Here is an 18,991-nt window from a genome sequence, read left to right on the forward strand (position 1 = left end):
CAGGAGGATCATCTTTAAAAACCATGTCCTCAGCATTAAAATGGGCTTGGATTTTCATCCTTTTATATGGTGGTGCCGTCTTCCTAGGGCTCCTGCCTTCGCTGTAGCATTTTTGTGGTAAGACAGACACAGTGTGAAACGTGCCATCTTAACCAGTGTTTAGAAGTGCATCAAGCACACTCACAGCGGTCTCTTGAATGGTCTCATCTTCCCAAGATCAAAGTCCGTACTTACTACACTACCTCCTGGCTCCCCCTTGCTGCCGTCCTTGGCACCCTTCCTCTAACTCACTCAGCTCCTTAGCATCATCTGACCACATTATGTAGTTCTGATAAATCCTGAGAATCCTCTCCACTTGGCCTCTGTAGACTTGTTCTGATGGGCTCCTGTCACTTCTTGGTTTGGAGTTCCTCTCTGAGAGGCAGTTCTGGGGCCTGGCCCTCATGTAAGTCATCTTTTCCCATCTGATCCTTAGGTATGGTCCACCCCACTTTCCTCTTGGTTCGGTTGGTCCTCATTTTCATATCCCATTCCTAATTTGTCCTGCTTTAAGAGACCCTCTTATCGGCATCCTCAAATGCCCCAACTGCTATGTGATGACCTTGTTGTCTCCCCGCATACACACATATTCAGCTGGATTGCTTGTCAGGCTGTTCTTATTTATCTTATTTCCTTCTCAGCCAAGAAGAGTCCCCAGTTCAGTGCTCTCTTTTTCTAGATCCTCAGTGCTCAAACTGTGGTCCATGTCCTGGCAACATTAACATCACTGAGGAGTTTGTCAGAAGTGCAGAGTCCCAGGCTCCACCCCTGACTTACTGAACAGTAATTCTCATTTTAACAAGACCTCCAGATTATAGTGTGCATGTTGAAGCCTAAGAAACACGGCCACAAGAGAGTGATAAGTAATTTATTTTGCAGGTGTTTATAAGTAAAAAAAAAAAAAAAAATCAACACCTGTAGCCTAGATTCAGATGGCATGGATATTGTTGAGGAGGGAAAGAACAGTATTTTGTATGCTTGGACTTCCTGGGGTTCTGAGAGAATGGCCTAGAAAGGCCTAGAGAGAAGCTGAGAAGGCCCAGGAGCCTCCATTCTCATGAGCAAGGCAGGAGGCTCACATAAGGAGAAGGTCCCCAACTGTCTGCTTCTTACTGAGGCAGAACGGAGATTCAGGTCCCTAAAATTCACTTGGAAGTTGGCTGACCATGTCTAGTCAGTCAGTGGTGCTTGTCTCAAAACCCAGCCGGGCTCTCAGCGGTTGGTTTCTGTCTCCATGGCTGGTGCTGACTCATCCTTTGTAGGAGGGCTGACTGTAGCTGGGAAAGGCTGAGGAGCCAGTGTAATTCTCTCCTTCTTCCTCACTCCACTGAAAGGGATCGAGGAGGGGCATGGAGAGCGGAGACAGGGTGTGGGAGTCAAACCTGTTCTTCGCATAGCAATCATCCAGTCTCACTCCAAGAAGTTGAGTCCACAGCTGGGAAAAACTGGAGCCAGTCTGAGTCTGCTTGGCTCGGAGCCAGCCTTCCTGTTTTTTTTTTTTTTTTTTGTTCTTTCTCTTTCTGGGGATCCACAGGAGTGGGAGCATCTTCCTCTAGTCTCAGGTATTAGAGAGCTGTGTCCCATGGAGGCAAAGGTTAGCTAGTGCTGCGAGTTTGAATTCTTGGGCTTTTGCCTGGCCCTCCTCTCTCATCTTCAAAAGAGGATGCCAGGATCCAAGATCTACTTGTGTAGGTTTTGTTTTTAGGGGCTATGCAGTAACTGAAGAACAAGGTGTTTTAGGACAACCTTGAGAGGGCTGTGGACTGTTGTGTGGGAAAATAATGTACACAAAATGTCTCTTTGCCTAGAGTCATGCTTTGTTTTTCTTGGTCCTTGGGTCTCTGCGTGGAGGCTCTATTGGTGAGGCGATGTGTTTCTTGTTCTAATAACAGTGGTCTCTAGAGCAGAGACCCGAGATACCACAGTCTGAGCAAAAGATCCCACGAGTGTCCCTTGTCATGTCCAAGGTTATCACCCTTAGGAGCAATCCTTTGAAGTCTGCCGCATGCTGTGATCTGGTCCTGGGTGTCTTATCTAGGGCTGGCATGAGATTGCTTACATCATCTGTAGTCAGATGTCTTGCTCCCGTAGGTCATACCAATGCTGACCCTAAACTACTGCTAGAACACTCAGTGTCTCTGTGCCCTCAACATGTCCACTCTTCTCACCTGGTGGAGGGCTCCTTGCAAGCCAGGAGAGGTGGCCCCCTCCTCTGTGTCCACTTCATGGAAGTGCAGTAGAGGCTGAGGAGGGGGGAATGTGAAGGAATCATACCCTTCTGGTTCAGAGAGTATGATAAGTTAACTCATTTGCAGTTCCTTGGTGAGAGAAAGAATATGCATTTTTCTGAACTCACTTTTAGGTCACATTGGGTTGCTTTGGTTGAGCAAAATTTGTGGTAAGGTTGTGACTTTAAGCCCGTATTGTTTATTAGGCTTCTTTTCTAAGGTTGTCCCGATTTGGGGAACTTGGAGATTGGGGGTGTATATTGGTGATAGCTGGTAAATGGGAAAAACATAAAATTTTAGTGAGGAGAAGCTATCTCAGGAATCTATAATGAGCACGTGTGTTATTTCTTTTCCAACAGGCTGCATAATTTTTATGACCAATTATTCCATTTGTAACGACGCTGAGATAACAGAGATCCCATCTCACGCTCCACGGCACACGCCAGGCACTCATGGGAGCTCAGGGACACTGTCCCTTCTTCAAGAATTGGACAGCTAGAGTGTTTCCACCAAACTGAATACTAGCAAGGGGGTAGGGTGGGGAGGAAGATGTGAGCCTTTTATAAATAGCAAAGGGGAGAATGAGCTAGATGGGAGGGGGGCATTGGGTATTCCGGGCTTTAAAGTGAAGGAAAAATTGACTGGAGAATAAGTCAAAAGATCAATCTTTTGGCACAAGAATTTTGTGATCCAATATGGCTTTCCAGTGGGCTTTCCTTACACTTCACAAGTGCACAGGTGTCTTCAGCCATAAGTGCTGGAGCCATCCTAAGCTTCAAGGAGCCAGCATTTTTGCTAAGGATTTGGAGGCTCAGATGGAAAAGTTTGGCTTGGGGAGGTTTAGAAAAAGACAATCCCCAGGTGAGGCTCTAAAGGGAGCTCACCTTTGGGGCTGGTAGGCTTCTTTCGTGTGTGTGTGTGTGTGTGTGTGTTGTGTGTGTGTGTTTGTAAAAGTCAGAAGAAACCTCAGGTCTCATTGTTTAGGTGCCATTCATTTTTATTTTATTTTTGAGCTAGGGTCTCTCATTGGCCTGGTTCATATATATATATATATATATATATATATATATATATATATATATATTCATTCATTTATTTTCACTTTTTTTTTTTTAGTATAGAATAGAGTTTATTCATGGGGAGGAGAGTGAAGAGGGCAGTAGAGGCAGAAAAAGGCAGAGAGAAAGAGTAGAGAAGTAGAGGAATAGAGGCCCCGGCCATGAGCATGTGGAGAGAGGGGGGAAGGGAATGGGGAAGGGGCGAGGGGACAGAGTGGGAGCAAGAAAGGAAGCGAAAGAGAGGAACAAGAGCCTCATTATTATTTTTTTTTTAAGCTAGGGTCTCTCATTGGCCTGGAGCTCAACAAGTAGGTTAGGCTGCTGGCTAATGTGCTTCCAGAATCTGTCTCTGCCTACCCAGCCCCTGTAATTACATATCCATACCTAGATTTTGTTTTTTAAAATGGATTCTGGGATTGGACTCAGACCCTAGTACTTGCAGCAAATATGTTCCTGGCTGAACTCTCTCCCCATCCCCTGCTCTTCCATCACACATAGTGTTCCTGTCAGGAGATTGTTCTGCACTGCCCAGACAGACCTGGTGGTCAGTTGCTCAGGTCCGAAGCAGGCAGGTTAGTGATTGGCTTCTAGCTGCCGCCAGTGACTGGCCTAGTCCTGCTTCCAGGATCTCCTCCAAGGTCTTTCCCATCAACTTGCCCTTTTACCACATTTCCGTCTGGTTTTTCTTGTCTACTAATTGTTCAGCGTGAGGTATTTGAAGTCAGGCAGGCCTCGGTTTGAGTCCCACTTAGTATTACATTACTTAGACTCTTTGATGTTCTTTTCCCATCTGTAAAATGGGGATAATAAAGCCCTACCTCTCAAACCTAGTTGTAAGAATTAACTAGGAGGATGTGTAAGCGAGGGCTTGGCACATAGCAAGTGCTTCCTTCATAAAAGGCAGTTAACAGTTTTACTTTGAATTCCCTCTCTCCACTTCCCATCCACTTTTCGTTAGAGTACATGGAATCAGAGAGCAAAGATTGATGTCCAAATGGACAGACAGACATACAAGTTTAACTGTAAGGTAAGTGGGAGGACAGGAGGACGGATACCACGGTGACAGAATCATAAATACAGTGACAGAAGGACAACAGGGGACGCGAGGCAGAAGCGGAGAGGAAATGAAAGATACTGTGATAGACAAGGGGTGGAGGAGAAGTAAGGAAAGATGTGAGGTCATTGAGAACGACACGAGGGAAAGTCAGACAAGCCTGGCAGAGGGCAGGGATGGAGAGTTCATCGATGGAACTTGGCATAGGAACTCCTGCCTTCTTTTGGCCCCGCTGTCATGAGTCCCAAGTCCCCATCCCCAGCCATCTTGATTGCCCATTTATCCCACTGCCAACCAACTGTTGGAGACACACCTCTGCCCCCGTACTAGGTAGCCCGTCGTCGGCCCTCTCCTCTCACCTCATCCACACCATCTTGGTTACTAGAGTCCACAGAATTTTTCATCTCAAGCAAAACTGTTTGGAGTGCAAAGGCATCATGGTGTCAGCCAGCCAGTGCAATAACCAGGTGTAGTTTTACAGTCACCCCCCCAACCCCCGACTGTAACCGCGCTTTCATATATCTCTGGCTGAGACAGGCAATTTTCTTTCAAAGATTGTTTTTTCTGGAGCCTGTGATTTCTGCTCTCGCTTCCCAACCTCTGGGATATTAAAACGGGGTCAGGGGCTGTTGGCAGGCTGACCGATTGTGGTCACTCCCCAGTTCACCCTCCTGTCTTCCGTGTCTCCAATCTTGCCATCCCCCTGCCTCTGCACCACACCTAGTAAGGCTGCAAGAAAACAGATTTTGTGTTAAAGCTGTTAAGGACAGAGGCCATGACCTTCTGGGGGTGGGGCAGGCAGGTTCTTGCCCTTCACTCTGAGGAGACAGGTGTCTAACTTTAAATGTAGAGGACAGACAGGGGGTTAGGACAGAATTCACTCCAACTCCACTTTATTCTGAAGATATGGATGAAGAGAACTAAGGTTTAACTTCAGGGATTTTTTTTCTCTGCTAGGAAGATGAGAGGGGACTGGCATAGGACAACCAGTGTAATTAGTTTTTAGGAAATTTTGGAGAATTGGAGGAATTGTATGCTGTAGATTAAGGGCTGTGATTGGCTCCCTAACCTGGAATTATGGGAAAGGGTAGTAGGATCTCTGCTTCTCTGAAGAGAGATTGTTCTCTTGCCAGAAGCAGTGTGTGCCATTGTTCTCTGATGATATTTTCTGGGCTTCTAAATCCCCTCCCTATCTCAACTAGGTAGGAAACTTTTTTTCTTGGGTGAGGCACCCATATGTGCCTCTGGGGTTTGTTCATTTGGGACTTCTCTATTTCCTGGCTCGTGGCTTGATCAAAACCCTTCCCGGGGTCTAACTTTCATTCCTATCCCTTGCTAACAGGTCAAATCCTCTTGAAAAACAATGTGGTAACTACGTCCTCCCCCCTCTTCGCCCATACCACCCCTTGTTTTTATTAAATAAGAGTAAGTGGAGTTATAAGATGTGACTGGCCTGGATCCCGGCTTCATAAAACAAAACTAACACCCTCTTTATCAAAGGGCTGAGGCATCCAGAGAAGATTTCTTAGGCCATTTTGCTGTCACGTAAATGGGAATCAATATTCAATAAGCCCTTGATGCACTACACTAGCGGCTCACTTAATACCGGCTTCCAGTACAGTAAGTGGCGTTGATATAGGGAGGGCTTGTTTGTAAAATAACACTGCAGCTCTTGCCTGCTGGATATTGGATCTGGCTTCCCCCAGGCAAGAAGATTCAAGGCTCTGAGGAAGCAAAGAGTCATCTCGCCCATCCCACCGCCTCAGCACGTCTGGCTTGAAAAAGAGAAGGGATCCGATGCTTTTATTAAAGCCAAGTGGCTTAGAGATCATTAGGCACACATTCCTTCCTATTAGGAGCTCTTCTACGATGCCCAGCCTGATTGCCTCCTCCTTCAATAAATTAGTCAAATTGAAAACCAATTGAAGGATAGAATTTATTCTGCCATTAACATTATGAGAACAGACCCTCCTGTGCCCTGAAAGCCTGTGGTGGTAGGAAATAGTGCCTCATTCGCTTCTCTCTGCCCTGTGTTTGCTATAGGAAAATACTGCAGCTGCCTGGCCCCCTGGTGGATGGATGGCAATTCTGAGTTTCTCTGTGCAGAGTAACTGAGAGTTTGATAATAAATGGGATATTTGAATGCAGTCATTGATTTATTTTCCATGTAGTGATATCTTTGCTGGGAATGTGTAGCCTCATTCTTACTTCCCCTACATAACTCCAAGCAAGCACATGCTAAGAAGATTCGATCAGATGTTTAGATGCGTGAACGCGGCAGGGAAGCGTTGCATAAGGCTTTGTGTGATCCATTTCAGAGCCAAATAGATTTTTAGAAAATTTATGTGACAAGTATGCACGGTGTATGTTGTTTTCAGGCCCCATGTTCACGGAGAACTTAGGAATTAGCAATCTGGGAAGTGTGAGGGGACAGGCATTTATTCTGCATTGTAGTCATGCCCATCTCTTATCCCATTTAGGTTGAGGGTGCTGGGGGTGGGACTATCTGCAACCCTGTTTGGAAATATCCTGAAATAAGTTGGATCCCCAGTCAGTAGTTATCCTGTAACCATCCCTATGTGAGAGATTTTTTTGATCTAACTGTACTGGAGCCATTTTAGACAGAATCTCTGTAAAGTGTCACTTCAGTCCACTCTGTTGAAGATAGACTGAACTGAAAGCAAGCGCCCAAAGTATGGCTTCTCTTCTTGGGGATACATCATAAGCTGGAGCAGTCGAAGTATTTTGGTATAAGACTGATTCATCGAGGAGAGCCCTCCAAAGGTACTGGGCATGGACGTATGCTTCTGAAAGAGAGATTAGAATCTCTTCAGTGGTTTCTCCTTCGACGTCCTTATTTGGTCCAGTTTGATGGCCTTAGGAGGAAAGCAGGGAGGGTGCCTGGGAGTTCTGAGCTTCGAGACTGGAGTCACTGGTGACCTGACCCAGACTTTTATGTTCACTTTCTGAATTTCTAAATTAAGGAGAATGGTACTTCTCCCTTTTCCAAATAAGAGGAAAAGAGACAGGTGACTAGTGGAGGTACCTTGGTGGAGGTACCCAGGTAGCATCCAACAAAGGGATGAATTTAAGACAACTGGCATGTGGATGACTCCTTTAGTGAAGGGGACATTCTGCCATCCTCTCAGACCTTGTTTTAGGCTGATCAGTGCCATGTGCAAGGGCCAAGTGTGATTCAGGCATCTCCCAGCTCATCAGTTCCCAGGTGGACTATGCTTGACTAGCCTGGAGTGCCTTCTTTCTTCTCCCTTGCCTGTCTGCCTTTCTTAAAGCATACAAGCACAAACACAGAGGGTGAGAAGGATGGCTCAGTGGTTAAAAGCATTTACTGCCCTTCCAGAGAACCTGGGTTGGTTTCCAGAACCTACATTGCATGGCTTACAGCCTCCTATAATTCCAGTTCTAAGGGATCCAATGCTCTCTGGACTTAACAGGCACCTATAGGTATGTAGCACACATAAACTTATACAAGCACACATGCAAACACACACACACACACACACACACACACACACACAATGACTTCTAAAGAAACAAATGCAATGAAGCACTTTTCTTTGGTTGGTGATGAGCTCTTATCTTTTCTGCTTCAAGTGTGCTCTTGAGTTAGTGGGGTTGGCACAGAGAAGGAAGCCAGGCCCAGAAGTTGGACTATGGCAAAGGTGTCCCAGGAGCTGGAACTCCAAGAACCTCAGATGACTGTCTCAGGCACAGAGGTCACAGAAGACATGATGCACTGATGGATACCCAGCCAGTGTTGTCTTGGTGAACCCTGCCAGGCCATATGTGAGCCTTTGCGTTTGTTTCATGTAGGATGAGCCAACTATCTTGGAGCAGTAGCATCTCCACATAGGGCTTTGCTGATGACCAGCCCCTCTTGTCTCTGGTTAAATGCCCATTCAATCATTTGGTACCACTGGCAGTTCATTTCTTGCCACAACTTGTGTTCTGGCATCAGTGCTCCCCCACGCAACAGCTGATGACATCTCTTGGCCTCCCCCATCCATTCAGCAACGCCTCTCCCCCAAACCCGCCTCCTCTGCCTGCTGTCCCAGCCTGTAACCCTGATCTCATTTTCGCCTACCTCGCACACCATTCTGAGACCTCTTGCCCCAACCTGTGCTGGGGCTCTTTCTTTGGAGCCCCTCGTTCCTTGACAGAGCCTACTCCGTTTAATCTAGGTCATCACTGAAACATTTGTGCCTTCCTTAAGACTTTCAGGGATTACAGGACTCAGTAGAAAGGATGTGAGTCCTGTCCCTGAGGTTGCCCCCAGCTCCCAGTGAGGTGGATTTCAAGGTTGAGTTGTGTGTTGTTTGTCTGTCTCAGACTTTGCAGCCCCTGAGGCAATGGCTCTGCCTTTGCAGGCTCAGGCTCAGGAAAGCCTTGGCAGCCAACAAATAATAAATAACACCCTGGTAACACCACCTGCATCTTGCTAATGAGAGTCTTTCCCCTGCCTCCTCCTCTTTTGGAGGTTGGGGGTGGTGTACCCCCATTTCTAGGCAAATGGGTCTCTTCCGATTTTCTGTCTAGAACTATTGACACTGGGTGCCGGGCAGGGTGGGGAGTAAACAATAGGTCCTTTGCAGAGACACAGTGACGATCTTGATGAACACAACAAAAGTGTCAGAGTTAACTTCTACTGTACCTTTTGCCTTTGGAGCTTTGGAACGATGGATCCTAGGTCTGAGACTTGGTTTCCTGGGCTTTGGGTTCCAGAAGCTAGTGGAAAGCTATCACCTAACTCTTTCTTTGCAAAATGGTTTCCTGACAGCAGTTCTCCAAATTGGATACTCATGTAGACTTCCTTCTAATACACAGGTTAGCCTACAGAATGACTCTCCCGCCTTCTTCTATGTTCAGTGAGTTCAGGTTAAAACATCAAACACAGTTTTCTTGCAGGCAATTGGGATTGAAATGTAGCAGATGCCACAGCATTGATTTGGCTTCGAGTTCTCAAAAAAAAAAAAAAAATTAGAACAGGTGTGCCACTGTGTCCCCTTATATTTGTTCAAGTCACCACCCAGACTCAGCACCCCAAAGTATGTCTTCTGATGTAGGTTCATCTCTGTTGAAAGGTGCACATGCCAGCAGGCAGACTTCAGCCTTTGTTTGTCAGAGTGGTAGTAATGAAGAGGCAAGCAGAGGCTGAGTTTCTCTGAGACCTGTATGGTTCTCCATCCAAATGGTCTATGGGTTTTGTTCTCTTCCTACAGGCAGGTTTCATGTTTATATCAGAGAGAGTTGTTCAACAATGATTGTGGAGCCGGGCATGGTGGCGCACACCTTTAATCCCAGCACTTGGGAGGCAGAGGCAGGCGGATTTCTGAGTTCGAGGCCAGCCTGGTCTACAAAGTGAGTTCCAGACAGCCAGGGCTATACAGAGAAACCCTGTCTTGAAAATACAAAACAAACAAACAAACAAACACAAACAAAAAACAATGATTGTGGATTCATGGCCATGTGGAACTGGCTGGAACTGGCTGGAACAGGCTGCTTTCTTACAGGGGTTCACTTAGTTCTCATTGGAGAACTGGGGAGCCTCTAAGCTAGGGTGTGAGAGTATGGAGAGGTGGTGAATAGAAGTCATCCTCTGGTCTACCCACTGTATGAAGAGCAGAGCTTCCTCTGCAGTACACCTCTACAAAGAAAGTGGTTTTGCTGCCCGAGAACTGCTCTCTCTACAGTGTTGTTCCTATGTCTTGCCTATCCTAGAACCACCTTCCTCAGGCCCAGGCTTGAATCAAGTGGTGTTCCCTCAGCCATCGCTCACCCCCTTTAAGAGGAGATGTTTTCCTTATGTCTGCTCCTGCCTTCCAAAATCACACTGCCCATGCCCAGTTCCCCATGTCTTCTGCCAGTTCTTGGGCTGTAAACAGTCCTGTCTGGTATTTGGGGGAAATGAGCTTCATGTTGGATTAATTCTACATGACCCTGCTTGTAGACAGTACAGGGAGGGGTTTGCCTCCTTTCCACTCCCTCAGAGTCCAGACCCAGTCCTGGGCCAAGGAGGCTCATTTTCCCACGTGTAGGAAGCTTATGCCCCCCACCCCTGCAACATTTGGCTCCTTGGGATCTCTGAGTCACCCTCTGACCTTGACCGTCTGTAGGAAGGGCCTACACTCGTTGAGCCAACCTCATCCAAGAGGGCTTAATAAGCACTTGGCGGCTGAGTGCTTTGAGATCTTTCAGATGAAAAGGGCTGTCAGTGGTTCTGGGGTTATTACCATCAGGGTAGTGGCGACAGCAATTACTCTAAATGATCAGGGCATCTAGCACCCTCTGTACCCCAAGGGAGCTCCTGGCTCTTGCAGGGATGATCAGTTGCCTTGCTTTGTCTGCCTTGAATTCTGATGTTGTATCAGTAAAATTCCTTTTAACATCTGCCATCCTGCCTCCCCAGGTAGCTCTGCAGAGGTTAGGTGTATTCAAGAGTGCTCATGCAGCAGGGTCAACTGATCCCAAAGGTTATGGAATGACAGAAACCTGAAGGGATGTAAGAGTCACGGGAAGAAGAGGAAGGGTTCTACCAAAGTTACTCAGGGGTAAGCTAAGTCTGTGGAAGAGTTATGATAATACATGTCACCCCATAGCAGCTTTAGATGAAGAGGGGTTTTTTTGGTTTGTTTGCTTGTTTTATTTTTGAGACAGGGACTTACTACATACCTCTGGCTGGCTTGAAATTTGCTAGGTAGACCAGGCTGACCTTGAACTCACAGAAATCAATCTACCTCTGTCTCCTGAGTGTGTGCCCGTTGCCAAGAAGGGTTTTAAATGAAGTATTCTTACCTCAGTCTTGGGTAGCTATGGTGGAGCATACAAAGGTGGAAGAGTGGCTGGAGTTGACTTCGGGAACCCATGTTTTTGAGTCCGTGGGCACAACCACATTCTGCTTTGCTGCCTTAGCGGTAGGATTTACATCACAGGCTTCAGTTCCCAATAACAGGCAATGGCAGTGCTCTACTGAGAGGTAGTAATGTGGACTTTCTGCTCCTTACTCAGACTTTGGGTTGGCAGGATCAGAAAGGATCAGAGTTCCATCTTGGCCTCCCACAACTGCTCTAGAAGTCAGGGGTCAGTCCCGTATCATTTCCACAGACCCAATCATTTTTCTAAGAAGGAAGGCAATTCACAGATTTCTCTTGAGAAGGCAGTTGTCTTGTTCTTCAGGGCAGTTGTTTTAGTTTCTTGAAAAATCTGAGGAGAGATGCTAGCAGATCCACACACTCTGGATTTAACATCCATACCTATTGTCCTCTTTCTCCAGCTTTCAAAGCCACAAGAGAGGGTAGCACTGTATTCTTTATTCACATTCATACCACTGGGTCAGTTATCTCCCCCATCTGCAGGGCTTTGGGGTAGGCTAATATCTCTGTAGTGTTCTCTGCCTACGATTAATTATTACCCAGATTACCTAGTTTATCATGTTGACTTATATGATGTTTATGACCATTATGAGATACCTAGAGAGGTATTCTTACAAGTCATATGGCTTTGAAAAGGGGGTATAAATAAGAAGGTTGAGGGTCTAGAGAGATGTCTAGGTGGGCAAAGCGCTTGCTGTGCAAGTTTGAGAACCCAAATTAAATCCTTAGGACCCACGTAAATTTTGGACAGGTATGATGGCTTGCCTGTAATCCCAGCTCTTGGGAGGCAGAGGCAGGGGATCTCTAGGACAAGGTGGCTAGCTGGAGTAGACAAATTGGTGAGTTCTGGGTTCACTGTGAGAGACTTCCTCAGTATATAAAGCTGAAAGAGATGGAGGAAGACAACTCTTGACATCAGCCTCTGACCTGCGTGCGTGTGGGCGCATGCACACGCGAGCACGCGCGCGCGCGCGCACACACACACACGTGAGCTCATGCATTTATAAATACACATACACACATGCATACACACACACACACACATGGGAGCTCATGCATTTATAAATACACATACACACATGCATACACACACACACACACACACACACACACACACACACGGAAAAAGAAGAAGAAAGTTGTGATTGGAACAGAGAAAAGAAAGGCCAGACACGGAGAACCAAGAGACTAGAAAGATGGCTCGGTGGTTAAGAGTGGGTACTGCTCTTATAGCAGATCTGAGTTCAATTCCTAGCTCCCACATCAGGTGGCTCACAACTACCTGAAACTCCAGTTCCAGAGGATCTGACTCCCTCCTCCTCCTCCTCTGTCCTTCAGGGGCATTTATGTGCACACGTCTCCCATCTACACATGAAACAAAATAAATATTTTAAAGGGAAAAAGTAATGTGAGAATGCTGCTCAGTGGTTTTAAAGTGTTGCAAGCCAAAGAACACGAGGTGGCTGGCCTGTCTAAGGCTGCTGGAGTTATGGAGCAGAAACAACCTTGAACTACAGAGACTTGGCATTGTCTTCAGTTGAATGAGGCTCCTGAGAAAGGTTCAGATCTGCCATTCTTGGAAATTCTGTTCACCGGAGGAGTGAAAGTTCCAGAGGGAGCCAGTATAGGAGAGGGAACTGATTACCATAGTCCCTTACTACCCCCAGCTCCCTGGGCTGTGTCCCTTACTGTCAGGACTGTCCAATCCTGCTCTCTAAAACAGATTTGATGACTCAACAATGGCCAATTAGGCGTTAACACATCTATCTCTTTAGCTATCTCGCCATCTTTATGGAGAACAAGATCTTAAATCTCAGCTCATCCGGACAGCCAGAGGCTTTGCCTAAACGGTGGAAAGAGCCCTCCACATTTTTCATAATTACAATGACTTTTTACAGGGAGAGCCATAACTCCAGTGTGAGAAGAGGCCATGGCAGGTTCTGCGATGCGGGCAATGGAGCCAGCTGATGGCTGTCTGCAGGCACTCTCTGTGTTCCTACTATGAATACCTTCTGCCAGCAAGATTCACAAGTAAAGACAAGATGGCTTCTATTCTGTGAGCCCTTCTACTGAGCTGATATAGACTGTATGTTTCAAAAGCAGACAGTAAATGGCAGAAAGTCAGGGATTAAAATTCAGCACACAGTCTGGCTGGTCTCTCAATGCCTAAGAGTGGAGGACAGTCACCAAGGAATCATTAATTGTAGGAGGCTTCCTGGATCTAAGCAGGAGGGCCCATTTGTAGACAGAGGACATGGTCTTGGTGTAGAGATGGGTGTGTCTGAGATATGGACCACTTTAGGAGAACAGATCCAACTATGGATATTGAGCGTTTGTTGTCTTAGTCTTTCAGTTGAATAACTGGCTAATATTCCTATTACTTTCTCCCAGTGATCCCCTACAGTAAACTCCTAGCTGTTAGAGGAATCCCTTACAAATCAGGTCCAAGATATTGTTGCACTGTCTCTATAGTCTTGCCAGATATTTTTGGTTCCTCCTTCCTTTGTAATGCTGAGCACTCTTCCAAATTATACTTCAGGTTGTTTGCAGCTGTGGTTTTTACTCATCCTTTCAATCTGTGCTTTCCTTATTATATCTAAACAATTCTCATGAGCCAGTAAGAAGAAAATGTGCCAAAATGGGAATGAGCCACACCTCTGCTCATTTCTCAATCCAAGTGCCCCAGAACCTACCTTGTCTAGGGCTCTTTTCTCCTCCTCCTCCTCCTCCTCCTCCTCCTCCTCCTCCTCCTCCTCCTCCTCCTCTTCCTCCTCCTCCTCCTCCTCTCCCTCCTCCTCCTCTTCCTCCTCCTCCTTCTCCGACTTTTCAGACGAATCATTGGAGAGTTAAAACACCATATGTTTGCCTCTGTCAACCTCTTTTTTTTTTTGGATCAGTAAATTATGTTGTGTTTATAGTTCATACATTGCAGAAATTGACCTTTGATATTCTCTTGAGAGTTTTCTTTCTTTGGTCATAATACAGAAAGGATGAGTTACTGTGTTGCACTGATTCATGCAATAAATTATGATAGTTACAACTCAGGACAAAGGTTGTAAAAGGCAACAAGGTTTCTACCTTTTTGACACAAGTTGGGGAGAAGATAGGCAAGTAAACCAGACATCACAGGAGAGCTAGAAAGCTCTGATAAGGATGTAGAGAGTATTGGAGTGAAGGGTGGGCATCTAGTGTAGCTGAGAAGAGCCATCAGAGTGGAGAAGCATTGTTAAAGCCAATCCAAGACTTTAGAATGACCTTCCCACTTTGATTACAATGTCTTCATCGACACAGTTCCACAAGGAGCAATCATTTACTAAGTGCAATTATGTGTCAATCACTATGCCAGCTCAGACTTAGAGAGGGATAAAATTCAATCCCTGCTGTCAAAGATGTTTCACTCTGGAGTGATAGACAGATAAATGAACACTTAAACCAGGATAAGGGCTGAGGTGGAAGCAAGGGAGGTGTGGGGAGTGGGGGCAGGGGCGGGGGAAACTGTTGCACTGTTTAGAATGTGAAAGGGAAGAAGGAGTAATCCCATGACTTTCCTCTTATTCCTTTCAAGTGTCTGAATAGGTTACTTCAAATTCCACTGTGCAGTTTATTTATCATCTGGAATCTTAGCAGTTGAAGGATCCGGAATATATCAAACTTCCTAGGTCTCTGTCTGGACACCCGTCCTAGTTCAGGAAGCAATTAGTCTGAGAAAGACAGAAGTGAGAGTGTGGGAGCAGAATATATATATCCTTTTAAAATAATTTAGTAACAACCTTAGGTAAGTGACCAATAATTTATAGAGTCTATTCTTTTTATAGAGATATTTCCTTGCAGCTCAACTGGTGAGCTTGCTGGGTTTAGAGGATTAATCTTTGACGTAGTAAATATGTTCAAGCTGTAATTCAGCCACGGGGATAACGGGAACTTAGACTTGTCTTGTATAAGGGGAAATATTGAATGGATTTGTGGAGGATCCACCACAATGGTCCTTAGTGTCTCTTGCCTCTTGGCATCGCAGAGTTTTGAACGGCAAGGCAGATAGTGCCATTATTTTACAGATGTGAGAGAAAATGGCAGGCTCAGGACTGGAATAGCATCATTTGCTTCAATTCATGAGCTTACCCCTTCTTTCCTTCCACATACTAAGTAGCCTAAAAGTTCAACATGTTCTTGTAGGGATGTCAGCTTCCCCATGACTCAATCTCAGCCCTTACCTTGCTATGCTTTAAGTGTTCATACATGTTTCAGGACTTGATAGCACACCACACTACCATGTGTGGTTAGCAAACTTGTCTGTTGTTTTTTTTTTTTTTTTAATTTGTTTTGTTTTGTTTTTGAGACAGGGTCTTACCATGTGGCCTGGAACTTGAAACGAAGAACTCTGGCTTTGAATTCACAGAGATCCTCCTGCCTCTGGCTCCTGAGTTCAAGGATTAGAGGGTGTGCCTTTACTCCGAGATGCAAACCCTAGTCTTGCTTGCAAAGCTTCTCCATTAATTTCCTTCTATTATTTCCTTCCTGTTTTTCTCTGTGGTCCATGCCTCTCTTCAGGCCCCTCATTTAGGTATGTGTTCCTCCCCTCAGTACTTTCCTCAGGCTTTCTCCTCCCCTGGCTGCAGAGCTTCTTCTCTTTCTTCATGATTCAGTCTCTTTCTTTCCTTCCAATCAGCTCTAGAAACCCTATTCTAGGAGGCCTTCCCAGAGCACCTTCTGTTTGGGTGCTTCTTGTCTCTGCATTACACAGGCCAGCCATGGCTATACCAGCTGCTTATGCTTAATAACCAACCGGAAGCTATTTGTGTGTGCACATATATGTATGTATATAAATGCTCATGTATGTGTGCATGTGCAGGTGTGAACACATATGTACAAGCAAGTGTGTGGAGGCTAGAAGTTCACATTGGGTGTCTCTCTACCTTATTTTTTGAGACAAGGTTTTTTAACCTCTAGCTCACTTCTGGCTATACTGGCTGGCCAGCAAGTCCTGGGAATCTGTCTCTACCTCCCCAGTGCTGGGATGACCGATGTATAATTCTGTACTTGACTTTTTACATGGGAGCTGGGGATCCAAACTGAGGTCCCTGAGCCTACACAGCAAGCATTTCACTTATTGAGCCATTTCTTCAGGCTCCTAAAGTCATTTTTGTAGGTTTTTATATTTTATTAATTTATCCAGATTGGCTTCTTTATTGTAAGATTTGTTTATTTTTATGAGTATTTTGATCGCATGTATGCATGTGTACCATGTATATACCTGGAGCTTACAGATGCTAGAAGATGTTGTCAGGTGTCCTGGGACTAGAGGTACAGATGGTTTTGAGGTGTCATGTGAGTGCTAGGAACCAAACCTTGACTCTTTGCAAGAGCAGCAAATGTTCTTAACCATTGAACCATCTCTCTAGTCCCTGATTATGGGATTCTTTTTATACATTTTTAAAGATATATTTACTTATTTTATGTATGAGTACACTATTGTTCTTTTCAGACATACCAGAAGAGGGCTTCAGATCCCATTACAGATGGTTGTGAGCCACCATGTGGTTGCTTGAAATTGAACTCAGGACCTCTGGAAGAGCAGTCAGTGCTCTTAACTGCTGAGCCAACTCTTCAGCTCCTGATTATGAAATTCTTAAGGGGGAAAACTTCACTCAGGATCTGATCTCATGTTACCTGATTAGAGATGGGTCTGGGGTTGCATAGTCTGAGAAAGTTAAAGTTGCCTGTGTATTGGGGGAAAAAAAAAGAAGAAAAATCAAGTCAGGTGCTGTGGCACATGTCTGTAACCCCAACACACAGAAGGGAAGGAAGAAAGGTCAGGACTTCAAGGCCATTCTCTACTTCAGAGCAAGTTTGAGACTAGCCTGAGCTATGTGAGTTCCCATCTCAAAATCTGAAAAAGGAAAGAAAACAGGACAGTGTGACTTACAGTGAATGGGAATGGTTACCTTGCACAGATGCGGCAGAAACTTGAAATTACTTCTTATGGTTATTCCAGAGCTGGGATTCTGTAAGCCTAGGGACCAACCATAGCCTTTACCTGGTGCTGTTGCTAATGTTGTGACCTGTTAAACAAAAAGACATCACACGAGCAGTAGGTGGCAGATTGGCATGTATGAATTTTAAAATGGCTTGGTGGCAGGAGCTTCATGTGTAGACTGTATTGTTAGGCAGAGCACCTGGCTGCCCAGTAGATGACCCGGCTGCTGCCTAGAGGTCTCTACCTCAGGGATGGGAGGCCCTGAGAGCCATTTTGACCCAAGTTCAAATTCCCTAGAACAAACAAGCTGATCTCTTGCTCCAAGCAGCAGTCACAGAGGCTCCAGTGTGTTTATTGACTCTTGCATGTCCCTGCCCTGGAGAACAAACAAACAACTCAGCTTGACTCATCCCCTCCACCAACCTTACCCTGTTTCGTGTCTGGGGTTTGCCAGGAAAATCCCTTAGACCCTATGGAAATAAAAAGAGCCAAAATTTATGGGGTTCTGTTCATATATTTGCACTCCTTCCCAAGGAGTACTGGCCCTGCTTTAGGGGAGGGGCGGGAAGAGGGACAGAGCCCAGCAGTGACTTCCCATTGCTTGGCTCGGGCTCTGTGTGTTGCTTGAGGCAAATCAGCTTGCTTCACTGATTCATTCATTCAACAAGTTCTGATTGAAAGCCTACTGTATGTGAGGCCTTCCCCTCTCCTGACTAGGCTTGCTGGCTCTTGCCAGGCAGAATGCTGATGCCTCCTTCAGCCAAACAGATTGAAGCCTCAATTTCCTAGGACCCTTATTATAATAGTGCCCCTTTTCTCCCTTAGTACCCAGAAAGGACTTTCTTCCTGAGCCCTAACCAGCTCTTTTATGAAACTTACCTCTTGGGATACCCCACGCTGCTTTTACCTAGCCTTGTCTCACATCTTCTACACGGGGGAAAGCAGCTCATGCTCCTCTTGGAGCTCAGCTTATTCCCTTCCCTTCCCTCCAGTATCTCCCCAGGTTGGAGGAGGTGGATGACGTCATCCTCGAAGCACCCACGTTTCATGGGATGTGCACAGGAGCTCACTGAAAATGTATTGCGCGACCAGGCTTGTGAAGGAAACAACAGTCTACTCGAAATTGCAGTCTTACCTCGTGGGGCATCTCAGAGGCTTCAACGCGTTAATAAACATTTGAATCTTGAGAAGGGAGCACAGCGTGTAATATTGTTCAAATTATCAGGCCCTGCAACACTCATTAGTTCCTCTTACGCAGCTGGGCACGGTGGTACGTGCCTTTAATCTCAGTACTCAGGCGGCACTGATACTGGGATCTCAGTGACATCCAGCCTGGTCTCCAGAGCACGTTCCAGGCCACCCAGATGAGATGCTCACAGAAAGACCCTGTCTTGACACAAGCAAATAGTGTTACATTAGTGTTCCCTAAAATTCAAGGTAGGGAATGCTGACGTGGAATGAATATCGGGAATTAGAAGACCTGGAGCTTTATCCTCTCTGCTTCTCATTTTTGTGGTTAAGAAAGTCACTCTACCTCCCCGTCTCTGGGAAATGAAATGATGTGGAGTAAACAATCCTTTAAGCCTCTTCTGGTTATGTCCACAGGTAGACCCGGGATCCTAAGCACCAGAAATAAAATCTAAAATCGATGTCTGGGTACCCCATAAAAGACACACAAATAGTAGAACAAAACATTTTGCTGGCATGTGGCTGAAGAACCTGGGTACACACACTTTTCAGGAAGGGAA

At 45.8% G+C, this 18,991-nt stretch overlaps 1 long non-coding RNA gene across 1 annotated transcript in view; it reads left to right on the forward strand.

The window, feature by feature from the left end:
* Gm36560 overlaps window positions 1–18,430 on the forward strand; it is a 75,381-nt gene extending 56,951 nt beyond the window's left edge. The window contains exon 7 of the long non-coding RNA XR_001781775.2: window positions 18,236–18,430. This is a non-coding gene — a long non-coding RNA (predicted gene, 36560). The remainder of the gene's footprint in view (window positions 1–18,235) is intronic.
* Window positions 18,431–18,991: the final 561 nt, after the last annotated feature.

This window comes from Mus musculus, chromosome 15 (assembly GCF_000001635.26).
Source record: "Mus musculus strain C57BL/6J chromosome 15, GRCm38.p6 C57BL/6J".
In the NCBI taxonomy this organism is placed as follows: Eukaryota; Metazoa; Chordata; class Mammalia; order Rodentia; family Muridae; genus Mus; species Mus musculus.